This window comes from Hylobates moloch, unplaced genomic scaffold, assembly GCF_009828535.3.
Source record: "Hylobates moloch isolate HMO894 unplaced genomic scaffold, HMol_V3 SCAFFOLD_20, whole genome shotgun sequence".
NCBI classification, from domain to species: domain Eukaryota; kingdom Metazoa; phylum Chordata; class Mammalia; order Primates; family Hylobatidae; genus Hylobates; species Hylobates moloch.
In genome coordinates, this window is record NW_026652295.1 from 4,889,974 (window position 1) to 4,905,571 (window position 15,598).

At 41.4% G+C, this 15,598-nt stretch overlaps 1 protein-coding gene across 5 annotated transcripts in view; it reads left to right on the forward strand.

Annotated features, from left to right (window-relative positions):
• FARS2 (phenylalanyl-tRNA synthetase 2, mitochondrial) overlaps positions 1-15,598 on the forward strand; it is a 513,534-nt gene that overhangs the window by 23,912 nt on the left and 474,024 nt on the right. The window contains exon 1 of one of the 5 annotated variants that reach the window (XM_058432117.1): positions 5,468-5,558. The exons of the other annotated variants lie outside the window; for them this stretch is intronic. The gene's annotated coding sequence lies outside the window, so the exon portion shown is untranslated. Of the gene's footprint in view, positions 1-5,467; positions 5,559-15,598 lie in introns of those variants that run through there. 5 annotated transcript variants of the gene reach the window in all.

Consider the following 15,598-nt stretch of genomic DNA (forward strand, 5'->3'; position numbering starts at 1 on the left):
TGCTGCTTTTTTGTTTTGTTCCTCAATCCTATCTCACTGTGGCAGTTACTCGCTGATAGGTTATAGACATTAAAGGTGGTGTATCTTTGCTCTTCTCCTCCTTCAGCCCCACCTCCCCTGTGAGTTCAAGGGTGATATTTGTAACACACATGTCATTATTATTGCTCTTCTAATGATATTGACCTTACTTTTTCTTTAGGGTAAAAATAAGTATTATTAGCTCCTCAATATGTAGCCCCAAACTCCCTTTGTTTTCCTGTTCTTTACCACCCCATTTGTTCTCTACACTTCATTCATCCCGAACTACTTGCTCTTTGATGGTCTTTACACTCTCTTGCGTCTAGTCCTTTGCACATGTGGTCTTGGCGAGTAGAACTTTGCCATTAAGATCATTGGTATGCTGGTAGATGTTCAGTAACTGGTTTGTAGAGAGGGAGGCTGATTTGCAGTGTTTGGCCATGGATGGGTGTATTGACACTCAATTTCAGGCTGCCAACATGAAGGCACCAAAGAATTGGGAAGAGATATGCACAGTGTCTAATGATGTGAGCGGTCAACCACTGAAGATTCACTTTTTGTGGAATCTTTGTTCTTAGTTGCTTCTTCTATTTCCCCATGTTGGGTAGTCACTTCCTGTGTTTTAGTTGCAAACCTACATATCTCTTACTCCTGGTTCCCTGGTAGTCTGAGAGCTGCTTGAGAGGTATGACCAGTTGTGAGTTACGGTGCCAAATACTCAATTCACTCTTAAACGGCCAAACCCGTGTAACATGTTATTAGTTGTGATATTTCAGAAGAGTGCATGCGGATGGATTTTTGTAGACTGCTGGAAAAAGTCAGTCATTTTGATGTTTATATAATCATATACCTCTACTTCTCATCCGTCTCATTCTAACCATAATAATAATTATGTAACATCATCTGTGGGTTGCTAGATTTCCCAGGTTTATAATTCAAGTAGAAAACTGGTTGAGTTTTTTTTCTGTCAACCAGTGGCAATTGTTTGTCAATTGATCACATATCTCAGCTTTTGTGTCATTTAGTTGCAGTATTTGATACAGATTTCCTATATGAATCTCATAATGTAATGTGATTTGTTTGCTGCTTAGTAATTAATCTGTACCTCCATGGAGTTCCCCTTTGAGACCTGGTCAGATCACGACAACTTCAAGATTTGGAAGGATATTACAGTCCATTGTACATGAAAGAGCAAGAAATAAACCTATGACATTATCATTCTTACTCTTTTTAATCAATTTTTTTTGCAATAGTGTTGAAGTTCAGACATTGGAAATGTTATATAGGACTTGAAGTCAGTATTCAATGGAATTAAATCATCTCTATCTGAATTTATATCTTAGCCTCTTCTTACCTTTCTAATGCCCGCTTCCAAAAGGTAAATAACTCTCCCAAAGATACCTTTCTAGTGACTTTTAATAGGATTGTCTATGAATTTTTGCTCACTATGTTTGACAGTTGTTTGATTCATGAAGAATAAATATTTCAGAGGCATTATTAATCAGAAACTTATTGACCAGGGATCGAAATGTAGCTAGGGCAAGGGAAATGAAGCCAGATTGGCCAAACATTACCTTGTGCTGAGCTCTTTCTCTACATTTCACATTTTATGAGAACTCTGAGAAAGATGGCAGAATCCCTGTCTAGCAGATGAATACACTGAAGCTTCAAGGCTGTATGATACACTGAAGTGTTGAAGCTGGAGTTTGAACCCAAGGCCATGGGACTCTAAAGCCACAGGGATATGTTTGTTCTGGAATTTGGATTCCTTCTCTGCCCCTCGGTTAAGTATTCCATTCTTCCCTAGATGTAGGGCTGAGGCTCTTGAGCATTTTTCCTTTGCTCTGACATTCAAGTTAATCACTTCTCTCTTTTTCAGAGTTTGGCATTACTGGCAATTTTGTTTTAACAAGCAAGCTATGCTGTCTCCACATGTTAGCCTCGAGAGACTTTTGGAGAAAAATTTGGAGATTGTGAAAGTTGTGAAAGTTTGAGAAATGATTTATTGAATGCTTCTTATGTGTGAAGGGCTGAACTACAGGATGCTTCTCTTTATTGCCATAGCTCATGTGGATTGCTCAGATGTTGACACAGCTCTTACTTTTGAATACCTGTTGCACTAATTTTACATCTCGTTCATTTTAATCTTGGCAAAACCTGGATGAGATATAATTGAGTCTCATTTTACATCTGGGAAAACCAAGGCTGAAAGAACTCTTCCACAAATTTACCAAGGTTACACAGCTAGTTATTGGTGAAGCTGGGATTTGAACTCTTGTCTGGATGACTGTGAGCTCAAGCTCTTTTCTCACATGCCTTCTCTTTATATTTCTGTCTAGATTAGAGACCAAGGTTTGAATCATCTAACCAAGCCCAGAGGTCAGACCTGTCTTCATCTAGTTCTGTGTCCCTTGAGTTATTTCCTAACACATGAGTTGGCAGATAGATAACCTTCTAGTTTCATTGGCACTGGTTAGCTATCCTGGCCTCACTTTAGACTGCTGAGAACCTTTGAAAAAATACTGATACCAGGGTTCTACCTGTGCCAAAGATACAGAAACTCTAGGGATGGGGCGCAGCAATAAGGTCTTTAAAAAGCTCCAGAGGCTTCTAATGTGCCACCAGGATGGAACCACGGTCATCAGGCCTGAGTCAGACAGCTGAGTGGAATGGCAGAGGGCACCCATCTGTGCCTGTTGCCCCCATGAAGTGTGTCCTTGCCATTTCTTTTCAGCACAGCTGTGATGTGTCCCTGAATTCAGCAGGATGATGTAAATGCCACCAGGAAAAATAATTGCCACCTTTATCTCCACATCACAGATCTCCAGAAACAACTCATGACTATGGGTGAGCTGTGTGCAGAGCTTCCCTTGGTAAGCCCCTTTGACATGAGAAAGAAGGGTGAAAAAAGTCCTGTACTTGAACTTTTCCTTCTTTAAGCAGCTTTAGAATTGATTCTGTCCATAATTTTGAAACACGTGACAGTTAACATCACACCGAGACTTTTTGCTACCTCATTTAACCAGTCTTCTTATAACACATGTGTGTCATTCTTTCAAACTCTTAGCAGCAAAACTATAAAGCAAAATCTGATGTTGCATAAAGGCCTGAGGTTATATCTTAGCCTGCTGTTGAACTGGTCTTACAAAACTTTCTGTAGAAGATGTGAAGATAATTTTAGGATCTTTCTGAAAATGGCTAGTATTTCTTGCTTTTTACTTCTTTGCAAAATATTTTTATTTCTGTTAAATATTTTGACACATCCTAGTAATTAATTCGAAATGAAATTTTCATATGAAGTGATTTTTGTGATAAAAGTGATATTGGGAAATGTAGATAAATTTAATAGTTATTATCTAAATGTGCTTATAGCCTTTTAAGTGATGATTATATACTAGTCGAAGTTCAAATTACAGAAAGTCTTTTGAACGTAAAAAAAAAAAAAAAAAAAAAGAAAAAAACAAGGAAGAAATTCATGGGTAGTGTGCTGGGTATTTCATGAAATCCAAGGCTAACTTGAACACCGCTTGACAGTTTGAGAACCAGCATGAGGAATCCTGGACCTTAGCGATGGCGGGAATTGTGAACGGCCAGTCCAGGCCGTGGTTCATGGTCCTGGCTGCACCGTGGAATCCCTGGGACCTTGTAAAACTGCTGTCAGAGCATCCAGTTTCCTTCATCCTCCAGTAAATCAAATACAAATTTCTGGAGGTGGCACCTTGACAGAGATATTTTTAAATAGCTTCCCAGGAAATTCTAATGTTCAGTCAGGACTGGGAAACACTGGCCTTAGTGCTACCCCCAGAATATGTGACTGATGAAATGATAGTAATTGCCCATACCTCATTTCCGAGTCTTGCAAGGCCTGCCTTGTTAAATCCTTGAAAGCAAATTTCTTACTCTTCTTTGTTTCCGTAATAGGTGACAGCACTGAACCTCTTTTAAGTCTACGGTAAATATTTTCAAATCAGTTTCATTTGTTTTAAAATATTGCAGAATTCAAGCTGCTTCCTAGCTGAAACTGATCTTACCTCCCAAGATAAGCACAGGCTCATGTGCATAATTATTGAAACAATGACACAAAAACCAAACCAGGCAGTTTGTAGGAAATGGTGAGCAGAGTGAGTGGCTTGGTGTGATGGGAGTGGCTGTCCAGGTAGCCGGGCATCCAGGAGGAGGGCATATCGGGCTGTCCAGACACTCCCCAGGACTTGGCTGACTGCAAGGATTTCTCTCTGCCTGGCTCTTCCCATCTGTATAAATCAGGCAGCACAGGAGGAACAAACACGTGTTATTGTTATACCTTGAAGTGAAATTCAACTATTCCTCCCCAGTGCAGGCTCAGTATCTCCTGAGCCAGCCTCAGTACATTGTGGTGTAAGGAGAAATACTTTTTCCTCCCTGTGGTGTTTAAGCCTAATTCAAATAGAAGCTGCTCTGTGATTAACTTCACCTTTCTGTCATTCATTGATCAAACGGTGACTGAAGAAGAAGCTGGATGAAGGCACCGATAGTGAGTGCAGTGTCATGTCACTCAAAGCTTTTGCATTTGTTGGCAGGGGCTGGTTCACAGTTTTTTTTTTCCCCAGATTAATTGTTACTTATCACATGTAGATATTTGACTTTTTGAAAGCCTTAAACCAAAACATTAAATAAAGTAGCAGCTTAGAATGGCAAAATGGTTGGTTTTTTAAACAAACTAAATTGACCCAGGAGATTTTAGAATGACTGTATTTTTCAGTTACATTTTTGAGGAAAAGAAAATGGATATCAATTACAAATGGGTGGTTGCAGATACATTTTTTTAATAGTTCCAATAATACACATTTTTTTTTTATTTACCAGAAAAGTACACGTTCAGCTGCAAAGAGAATGCAGTAAAACTTGGTAAAGTTAAAGAATGCCAACTTCTGAATACTTTATACATTTGTTTGTGAAGAGATGGTATGTCCTATAATCTCTGTAGGGCATAAAGGGTGCTGGCAATTTCAAAACTAAAATCTGTTTCTATGTTACAGCATATTATCAATAATACCAGATTTAGAGTGAATATATTGAAGATTTGAAAGATATTTTGGGGACTTTTGTTTTTTATTAAATCTTTATATATCATAATTGATAATATGCAAGAACATTGGCTTTTTTTCCTTGCTCAGCATTATTCAAAAATTTTTTGCAATAAAATCCTAACACCATGTTGTCCATTTTCACTGCCCCCAACCCCTCATTTTAAGGAATATCACTGTACCCAGTCCATTTTGGATATCCTGACTTCATAAATGAGGGAAGTGTTAGCAGAGTGGATACTTAGGAGTTTGATGTCTTATATCCTGCTCCGTTTGGACTAGAACCTTAATCTTTTGAATATTTTCTCCTTAAAGTATACTTCATCTGTAATTAATCTAAATTATAATGTCAAATAAAGCAGTTGACTGTTGGCATTTTCAGTTATCACAGTGGGATCCTGAGATGGGAAAGGACTGAACAGAGCCCTGAAAGATGAGAGTTCGGCTCTGGCTGTACCCTAGCTTGTGTGATCTGTGAGTAAATGACCTTTTCCTCCTTTACTTTCTTCAGTCTAAAGGAGAACTGAAATAACCTATTCTCTCCTTACCCCTAGGGACATTGTAAAGATTAAGAACACATTCTCATTAGGGTGCTTTGGTTTTCTGAAATAAGGAGGATGTGTAGCCAGAGCTTGGTATTGTTGCCACGAGTGCTGGGGTCTAATGGGAACACTGGCTTTTGGTTGGTTGTTTTTTAACTTGCGTGGTGTTTTAATAGCAGAAGATTCTGGTTTCTTCAAAATATGGTAAAATGAAGGGATTTTTACACAAAGTTTTTTTACTAAAAATGACAATGGCATAGTTTATTTGAAAGAAGCCTTATTTTTATTACTGAAATACTTGATATATATTATAATGTGTGTAGATTTAAAATACATTCCTTAACATTATCCTCCATAACTATTCAACCTCACTGTGTTTTCCTGTTTAGTTAGCAATGGTCTTTTCTTTATTAGGCTAAAAGAGAAACCCATCAAACCCTGACATGAGTCGCATGATTTCCACATTTGACTCTGAATTAATTGGGTATGAGATGCAGCCTTCCCCCTCCCCACCCAATGTGATACACTTCAGCTCTTCCCAGCAAGAGAGGTTCTGTTTTCTCTCTCTGAAAGAAATGCAGAGGGAAAGGAAATGCCTAGATGGTTTGGCTTCCACTAAGTAGAGAGGAGGGTAGAGTCTTCCAGGCATCCTCAGGAGGCCTCGAGTGCACAACAAGACAGGTGGCTTCAGCGCTTGCTTGTGGCCCTGCTGTCCACACTGTTCAGAGGTCTTGGTGATGTGTCCTGCAGATACTTTGTGTAGGTCTTTGAGAGAGAACTTGAACTGAGAATGGTGTGCTGTGATGAACACAGCCAGTGATGTGAGATTAGAAAATCTTGAGGCTGGCCCAGTGGCTCACGCCTGTAAACCCAGCACTTTGGGAGGCCGAGGCGGGCGGATCACGAGGTCAGGAGATCGAGACCACCCTGGCTAACACGGTGAAACCCGTCTCTACTAAAAATACAAAAAATTAGCCGGGCATGGTGGCACGCGCCTGTATCTCAGCTACTCGATAGGCTGAGGCAGGAGAATCACTTGAACCTGGGAGGCGGAGGTTGCAGTGAGCTGAGATCGCACCACTACACTCCAGCCTAGGTGACAGAGCAAGACTCCCTCTCAAAAAAAAAAAAAAAAAAAGCAATCTTGAGTTGAAAATGCAGTGAGAAGATTGAAACATAATAGAATGACAAGTGTATATAAATGGAGTTGAGTGAGTTGCTGAGTATATTCATTTGGTTATATTTCTCTCTATAAATAAATGTAGAGAAATAAAAAATATAAATATATGTGCGTGTGTTTATATATATATATATTATATATATATAAAATAAGGAAGACGAGATCTGTAGTTGGCAACCTGGAGACCCAGGAGAGCACATGGCATAAGTTTCAGTTCAGTACCGAAGACCTGAGAAACAGGAGAGTGGATGGTGTAAGTTCTAGTCCAGGTCCAAGTTCAAAGGCAGGAGAAGGCCAATGTCCCAGCTTGAAAGACAGGCAGAGAGAGAATTCTTTCTTACTCAGCCTTTTTTCTATTCAGGACCTCAGTGAATTGGATGAGGACCACCACATTGGAGAGGGCAATCCGTTATACTTAAGTCTGCTGATTCAAGTGTTAATCTCATCCAGAAACATGCTCATAGACACACCAGATAATGTTTAACCAAATATCTGGGCACCCCAAGGCCCAATCATGTTGACGTAAGACTAACCATTACACTAGGCAAAGTCATTGAAAACACCTAGTTTCCCTTTAGTCCTGTCTTTTGAAGGCTAGGGGTGTTTTTGGTCCTCTCTATATGAGCTGTCTCTGGAGCAGTGACAGTGCTGTGGCTGCTACATTTCCTGGATACTGCTGCTTGAAGCCTATGTGCATTTTTTGCCCTTGGCATAAATAATGATAGCATGCCCTTAAATGGAAACTGTTCAACCTATGTTGAAAATATCTTGATTACTTATATGAATAGTGGCATGGAAGAACACAGCTAGTTAAAATTCACAGTAATTCAGAAACTCATTTAAGCCTATTGTCTTCTAAGAAGTAACAAAATTAATTGCTCTTTCTGTACCTGCCCACTCAGAAGTTGGTGCTTCAAGAGATGTGAAATGACAGGCAGGTGATTTAGAGGGAGAAGGAGAACTGCCTTGGATAATATATGGACTGTTGTCTAACTTCCCCATTGGAATAGATTTGGGTGTCAGTTAAATGCTTTGCTTGGTGTTTCAAGTTTAATGAGACAGCTGTAGAATAAACTAAACTCATTTTCTAGAACATGCTAAGCCTTTCCCATCTGAGTACCTTGATACTTCAGTTTCTTTTATCTGTAAACTGTCTTTTTGAATGGCTTATCTGTTTAATCTTGATTTAAAAGTTTACTTCCTCAGACAGGCCTTCCCCAGCCATCAAAAAATAACATCTCCTCTCCTATTTTTAGGTTTCTAATGATTCCTACTTGAATTGTTAGGCCTTCACAGCTTCAGAAAGTACCTGGGTTTACAGTAAATTATACACTGTATATAATTCATTTTTTAATATATTGTAGGTATATTTTAAGGTTTAGTTAAGAAGTATGTAGGGGTAGATCTTATGTTTTTAGTGACATTTTATGATTTATTATTGTCAATTGCATTTTCCTTCCATTTTTATTTTTGATTTATATTATTTTAATTGTATTTTGTCAGATTGGCTGGAGCTATCCTGGACTATAGTTTGAGGGATGGATGACACTTTGGGGAGTAAAGATTGGGTTTACTTTGTACTCCAGCCTTCCACAATTTCCTTTGTAGGGCTAACCATTGTCAGCAAGTATTTATGCAACTTATGACTACATAGCATGGGTTGGTCCTGGAGTCTAAAAGCTTCTTAAACAAAGCATGGGATTTAAAAAAGAAGAGTTAGCAGATTAAACGTTAATAATATATTAATACTTTACAAGTGAAGGTAAGACTTAAAAAGATTTAATAGCATAAACTTTAATAATTCATGTATTAGAGGCATCAGGTTTACAATAAACTGCTGCTCTTTCACTTATTTTGTCTTATTCCAGTCTTTAAATTAGAAATGAAAAGAACCTGTAGTTATTTTGTTTTTACTGTGTCAAAAAAATGCTTAAAAGTCATGTTTCATGATTGATTTTTAAAATTGTGGCAAAATATATATAACATGAAATTTACCATTTTAGCCATTTTTAAGTGTGCAGTTCAGTGGCATTAAGTATGTTCACGTGGTTGAGTAAAACACCACCATCATCCATTTTTCAGAACTTCATCATCACACACTGAAACTCTGTACTCCTTAAACAACAGCTCCCCATTCTCCCAACCCACTACCCCTGGTAACCACTATTCTATGAATTTGATGATATTTTAAAATTGTTGTCCACAGTGATTGTCCAAACCAATATATAGTAATGATATCTCTCTGTGTGTCTACAGGGATCACCTCCTCTAACATGACTGCGTCCTAACTAAATGCATAATTGCCTTATATTGGGAAATGGTAGATACTTCTTAAGGACCTGAAACCATTCAATTTAGTCAGTGCTCCTAGCCGCCACTAACCTTACGTGTTCACCCGGAGTCAGATCCTTTCTCTCATTTAAGAAAACAATAATTCTAGAAAATGACTTTTAAGTGACAGGTGGTAAAATGGACTGTCTTGAGTATGTGCTTGATATTCCAAACTTTTTACCAGTCTCCACTGAGAAGGCAAAAAGAATCAGTCACTATGATGTCATATTTTGAATACTTCCTAGCTTGTCAGTATTATGTCATTGTGAATGCTGTGCAACCATGCAAAATAAGTACATTTAAACGTAGGGATTCAGATGGCTTTTTAGTCATTTAATGAGCAATAGGAATTTTTGGAATTTCAAGGAAAGTGTTACCTTACCACAGGACTTGCTCTATATTGCTAGGGGAATATCACTGCTCAGGAGACTGAGGAGGAGAGCAGGGCATGCGGCCTCTGCAGGGAGAGGCCTACCGTTCCCAGGGCTGCTTAGAAGGAAGCAGCAGCAAAAGCAGGCATGAGAGGCAGCCTATTGCGGGGGCTGCAAAAGAAACACACAGTCCATGGCGCTTAGGGGCGGGAGCATTCACATCCCAGGTGGACACCAGGGGACGCGCCTGAGGTTGGTGGTGGTTTCAGTAGGTGCTGAAGGCCACGAGCCATTTTAGCCGGTGCACATGGGGAAGGGAGACAAACATGACATGGGCATTCCTGATAAAGGAGGGCACCGGAGTTGAGGGTTAGTGGTAGGGAAAAAAAGAGCAGCTGTTCGAGTTTTGATCAGCTGGAGTGTGCGAGGTAGTCCCTGGAAGAGAAAGGGGCTTGGGCCCGTGTGGAGCACTTTTGATAGGCCAAGTGGAACCGCTGGTTTTGTGAAACTTAAACTGATGCTTTAGAAAGGTCGGTCCAGGAATGGTGCCTAATGTCAATCAGAGAAGGTAAGTTATTTAAAAGGGAAAGTGGTTAAAGGCTGTTGTCATTCTCCAGGAGGAAGATGCTGAGGGTCTCCGCGTTATGTCCGTTGTGGTGAGGGTGGAAAGGAGGGCCAAATGGCAGAGACATTGTCAAGACAGAGGCTGGCTGAACAGCAGGGATAAAGGAGAGAGTGGCCGTAAAGCCACTAGCTTGCAATGCGTATAGTATAACTTTCAAGGGCCAGGCACGGTGGCTCACACCTGTAAGTTTGGGAGGCTGAGGCGGGTGGATCATCTGAGGTCAGGAGTTCAAGACCAGACTGGCTGACATGGTGAAACCCTGTCTCGACTAAAAATTCAAAAGAAAATGCTGGGTACAGTGGCCCACACCTGTAATCCCAGCATTTTGGGAGGCCGAGGCAGGCAGATCACCTAAGGTCAGGAGTTCAAGACCAGCCTGACCAATGTGATGAAACCCCGTCTCTACTAAAAATACAAAAATTAGCTGGGCATGTTGGCATGCACCTGTAATCCCAGCTACTCAGGAGGCTGAGATAGGAGAATCGCTTGAACCTGGGAGGTGGATGTTGCAGTGAGCTAAGATTGTGCCATTGCACTCCAGCCTGGGCAACAAGAGCAAAACTCCGTCTCAGAAAAAAAAACCAAAAAAAATTAGCCAGGCGTCATGGTGGGCACCTGTAGTCCCGGCTACTTGGGAGGCTGAGGCAGGAGAATCACTTGAACCCGGGAGGTGGAGGCTGCAGTAAGCTGAGATCGTGCCACTACACTCCAGCCTGGGTGACAGAGCGAGACTCTGTTTCAAAAAAAAAAAAAAAAAATTCAAAAGGCATAAATGCATACAGAATGAAAAATCAGCTTCTCTCCTGTCTCTGTCTTTCAGCTCTTACCTGGTCTAGACATCTTATATATGCGTGTATATGCATAAACTACATTTATATCGCATTTCTAAAAGGTGTCAGGTATTCTTGTTTTTATCCTTTAACAGTATATCCCACAGATACCCTATATCAATACATGTAGAGATGCCTTATTCTTAATTTACTTAACCAGTCTCCAATCAGTAAAAATTTGTTTCCTGTCTTCTGCTTTTACAAATTGTTTAGCGAATATAATATCCTCATTCAGGCACTATTTTGCACATATACAAACAGGTATATATGTAGGTTTAAATCACTGCTTGCCGAAGTAAAGGATATATGCATTCAAAATGTTGGTAGATATTGTCAAATTATCTTGTACAAAGGTTTTCACCAGCAATGCGTCTTTCTTTGACCCTTACTGATAGTGTTATCAAACAGTTTGATCTTTCCCGTACTGCACATTAAAAATACTGTCTAATTGTCATTTCAACTTGCATTTCTCATGAATGCTGTTGAGCATCTTGTTATAGCTTTCAGAGGCATTTGTAATTTATTTCGGGGGATCTTTCTGTCATTAGCTCGTTCTCATTGTGCTATTCAGAGTTGGACTTTTATGGAGTGTTGGTAGTGGTTTCTCACAAATCACTATTCTGGAGTTTTGGTGGATATATTAAGGCGGCAGTCTTCCTATTTTATTAAAAGTTTATTTGTCTTAAGAGGGAATTTTAACTTTGGTCAAATGTCTGGGGAGCTGATGGTACGCTGTTTCTCTTTAGATCATAGGACAAATTAGAGAAATAGATTTCCTGTCTTGAATTATGGCGTGTGTGCCTGCCATCCACTACCTGCTCTGGCTGTGGTGCAGTGTTCCCTCCATGGCTTCTGGGTTCTGTTTGTTAACATTTTATTTGGGATTTCTGCATATAGATCATAAATAGTGCTTATGTTTTATATCTCATTTATCACTGGAACTACTTTTCAAAGATCACCAGTCGCCTCCTGGTGATTACATTAACACCCCCTCACCTTGTTTACCGTCTTCCATTCCCTTCCACTCATCTGTGGCATTTCACAGCCTGACTAGTGTTCTCATTTCACCTTCTGGAAGTGTTCTCCCTCCTCTTCCAAGACGTGAAGAGCCGAGCTCTGTGGTCCTTGGTGGGTCTTCCTCCTGCAGCGCTTCTGTCTTCTCCCCAGAGCCTCCCTCCGTGGCCTTTTGACTCCCATGATCGCTGGCGTGGGCCTCTCTCAAGTATTGCTTAACATGTTCATCCGCATGGCCTGCCATCACCTGGAACTCAATGTGTCTGAAACAAACTCAGTCATCGCCCCCACCCCAAGTCAGCTTCTTACTCAACCTCCAATGTTTTGTTAAGGATCCTGGCTCCAGCATGTGTGGAGTGCCTCCCGTGTGCCTGGCTCTGAGAAGCCAGCTAGCAAGGAGAAAAGGTGACAGCAAAGGGGGCAGGCAACCAATACAGATTTCAAGAGACTTGAAGCGAGAAAGAAATGGCCACAGGTTGCAGAGGGAGAGGCTGACAGGAGCCTGATCTGTCTGAGGTGCAGAAGCAGTCAGGGTGAGAAGCATCAGATGCAGGGACCGAAGAGGCCAAGGGAGCAGTGTCCAGGAGGAGACTGAGGGGAGCGATACGCCAGAGGAGGAGAGCAGAGGGAGAAGGAGGAAGGCAGGATCCAGAGAGACTGATGGGGGAACACCAGCTGCTGGAGGATGAGGCCTGTGCTGTGAAGAAGAGTGGGGTTTGGTTCTTGAGGAGAATAGACATTTTAAGTCCTCTGAACATTTTTCTTAATGTGTATTATACCTTCGTGAGCAAAATGCTGTTCTCAGCTACTTTTGAGAGACTCCTAAAGTGTGTAGGAGGACACGGAGGACCATGGGAGGCACATCTTTGCACGTGGTGGGTGCTCGCAGTTATTCCTTGAATGTAAGGCTGCATCAGCAAGTGCATTCTCTCTTCAGGCAAGACTGCTTTTTAAATCTCTCCATTATCAGTTCCATATCAGCAGCTTTAGGGCAGGTAGAGAAGGAGTTCATATCTCTTGAAATGTCAATCAAACCATTTAGGTCAAGTTTCAGTGTCTCTCTCAGTGACGTTATCTCTGTGGATGGTAAGGGGCCATGAAGCCCAGCTAGCAGTCCCCTCAGCACTCCTGAGAGGCCTTGCGGCATTCCCTGGAATCCTCAGTCGTGGGTGCTGCTTCTTTGCACGGGGCTTCTTCTCTCCAGTTGTTTGTCCCAATTGTTAAGAAAGTTCATACCTGTGGAGAATATGGTTCTTCACTTTGCTCTGTCCTTCCCACTGACGGTCTCATACACCTGCCTAGAACACATCTCTTCCTTCGTTTGCATCATAACATTTCAAATGTGATAGCTGTGCCCTTCTTATGTCTCTTTCTCCAGGATAAAGATAACCTTTTTTGCTCATCTTCTAAATACTTGATTTCCAGACACTTTTATTCATAGGCTTGCATTTAGTACACTCTAAATTGAACATTGGAGTGATTGTTGTCAGTGGGGTCAACACTGACCCCTTGTTCCTAGATAGAATTATATATAATCTGACTGTCCATGTTTCCTTATAGTATCTTATGGTGCTTATCATAAGGGCACTAAGTTTATACTTTTTTGGAGATAGAGTCTCACTTTGTCACCCAGGCTGGAGTGCAGGGGTGTGATCTTGGCTCACCGCAGCCTTGACCTTCTGGGCTCAAGGGATCCTCCTGCCTCAGCCTCCCAAGTAGCTGGAACTACAGTTGCATGTCACCATGCCCGGCTAATTTTTGTGTTATTTGTAGAGAGGGGGTGTCTCCATGTTGCCCAGACTGGTAACTCCTGGGCTGAAGTGATTTGCCTGCCTCGGTCTCCCAGACTGCTAGGATCATAGGTGTGAGCCACTGTGCCTGACCAATTTGTCCTTCTATTCAGAATATAAAGTGTGTTTTCCTACCCGCACTCTATCACTCTGTATGTAGAAATAAATTACGTATATGTGTATGAGTGTGTGTGTATTATGTACATAATTATATTCAATGCGATTTATAAAATACATACATGATATGGGTACCAAATACATTAATACCATATAATTATGTATATAGAACATGCATAATATATACTTTATTATTATGTATGTAACACATATGTTGGCATGTATATATGTGTGTGAGTGAGAATAGTTTCTATATGTTAAATAATTTCCACGTTAATTTTTGTGCCACTGCAGAATCTTTCTGAGAGTGAGAAACTCCTCCTGGGGCCTGTTCGCCTCTGAACCCGGAGTGCAGAAAGCCTGACCTCATCAGACCTAGCACGGGAAGACTGGCTGCACTTGTGGCCCCAGGCCTGGCCACCTGTGGAGCACGGAGCATGGCCATTGCCCCTGGCTTGGCTCTGTTGAGGGCTGCCTGTTAGCTCCAGCTTTACTGTTAGCCTGGTTAGCTCTTTAGGTAAAAAGCCAGACAAGTTCCATTTGGTTTTGGTGTTGATTCTTTCCAAAGCAAAGCAAATTTCCCGGGTGTGATATAGTGTTCAGATTTGATTTTGCATGCCTGACTTGGCTTCTCAGTTCTGTTTGTGGGGAACTGGGCTGTAGACATTTGCTGTGGACCTTGTGTCAGAGATGGCAGTGGTGCTAGTGGGGAAGGGAGAAGAGAAATGGTGGAGTGGTCCTTCTTATCATCCTGTTCTAGTGCTCAGAACTGCTCACGGAGGTGTCCTCAGCCCATCCCATAGCCTGTTCCTTCCTGGCAGCACTGTTTCCTCTTTCTATCCTGATTTTCTTTTTGGCATTGAGAGGGACCATTTTTCCGTTGCTTGTTTCCTCTTGCTCTCCTGTGTCCCTGAAATTAGCCTGCCCCTGGCCTGGTGCTAGCCCAACGAGGGGTGTTTGGGCTGCTGTTCCTTCATGCTTTCTCCCACCTCATAGCCCTTCCCTGTCCCACAGAAAGACTCTTAGAGAGTTGGCCTACTTTCTGGTCGATGCTACTCCCTTGGTGGACCTTGTAGAATGCCACAAATTCTGTATCAGAAATAGCTCTGTTTATTTGGATGGTTGGATGTCAGCCTCTTCCAGAAAAACCCTGTTAGTACACACGGGGAATTCCTTAAGATGCGGAGCTCTTCTTCAAGTTACTCCAGCCCCATGTGGCTCCAGTTGTTTTTTTCAAGAGATGATTCATCTTTGTGGCCACACTTGGGAAATTTAAAGCTGTTCGGTCTACCGAAGACAGAGGCTGGGGATGAGGAAAACAGTCACAGAGGCCTCATTATTATTAAGGTAGTGCAGGTGTCTGTCATGTTCTCCTGTAATATTTTCTCTTTTCCTCTCCCTCCTGTCATCTTCCTTCCTCCCACCTGCCTTGTTCCCAGAGCCCTCCTCATATTTATCCAGGGAGTGTCACTGCATCCAACATGTTTGTTCCCATGTTGCTGTTTGGTAACGTCACAGCCAGGACTGGGTGACAAAGATCTTCTCTGGGTCTTGCTTTCCCACTGTGCTGAGTCCAGTGATCATCTCTCATGTTTGGTCCAACCATCTGCCCTGAGATCTTGCTGTCTGCTTCTTTCGATGTTTCTAGTCAATAACTTGAAGCGACTTCTTCTTCTTCTTTTTTTTTTTAACCCCAGTGAATTATTACAAAGCA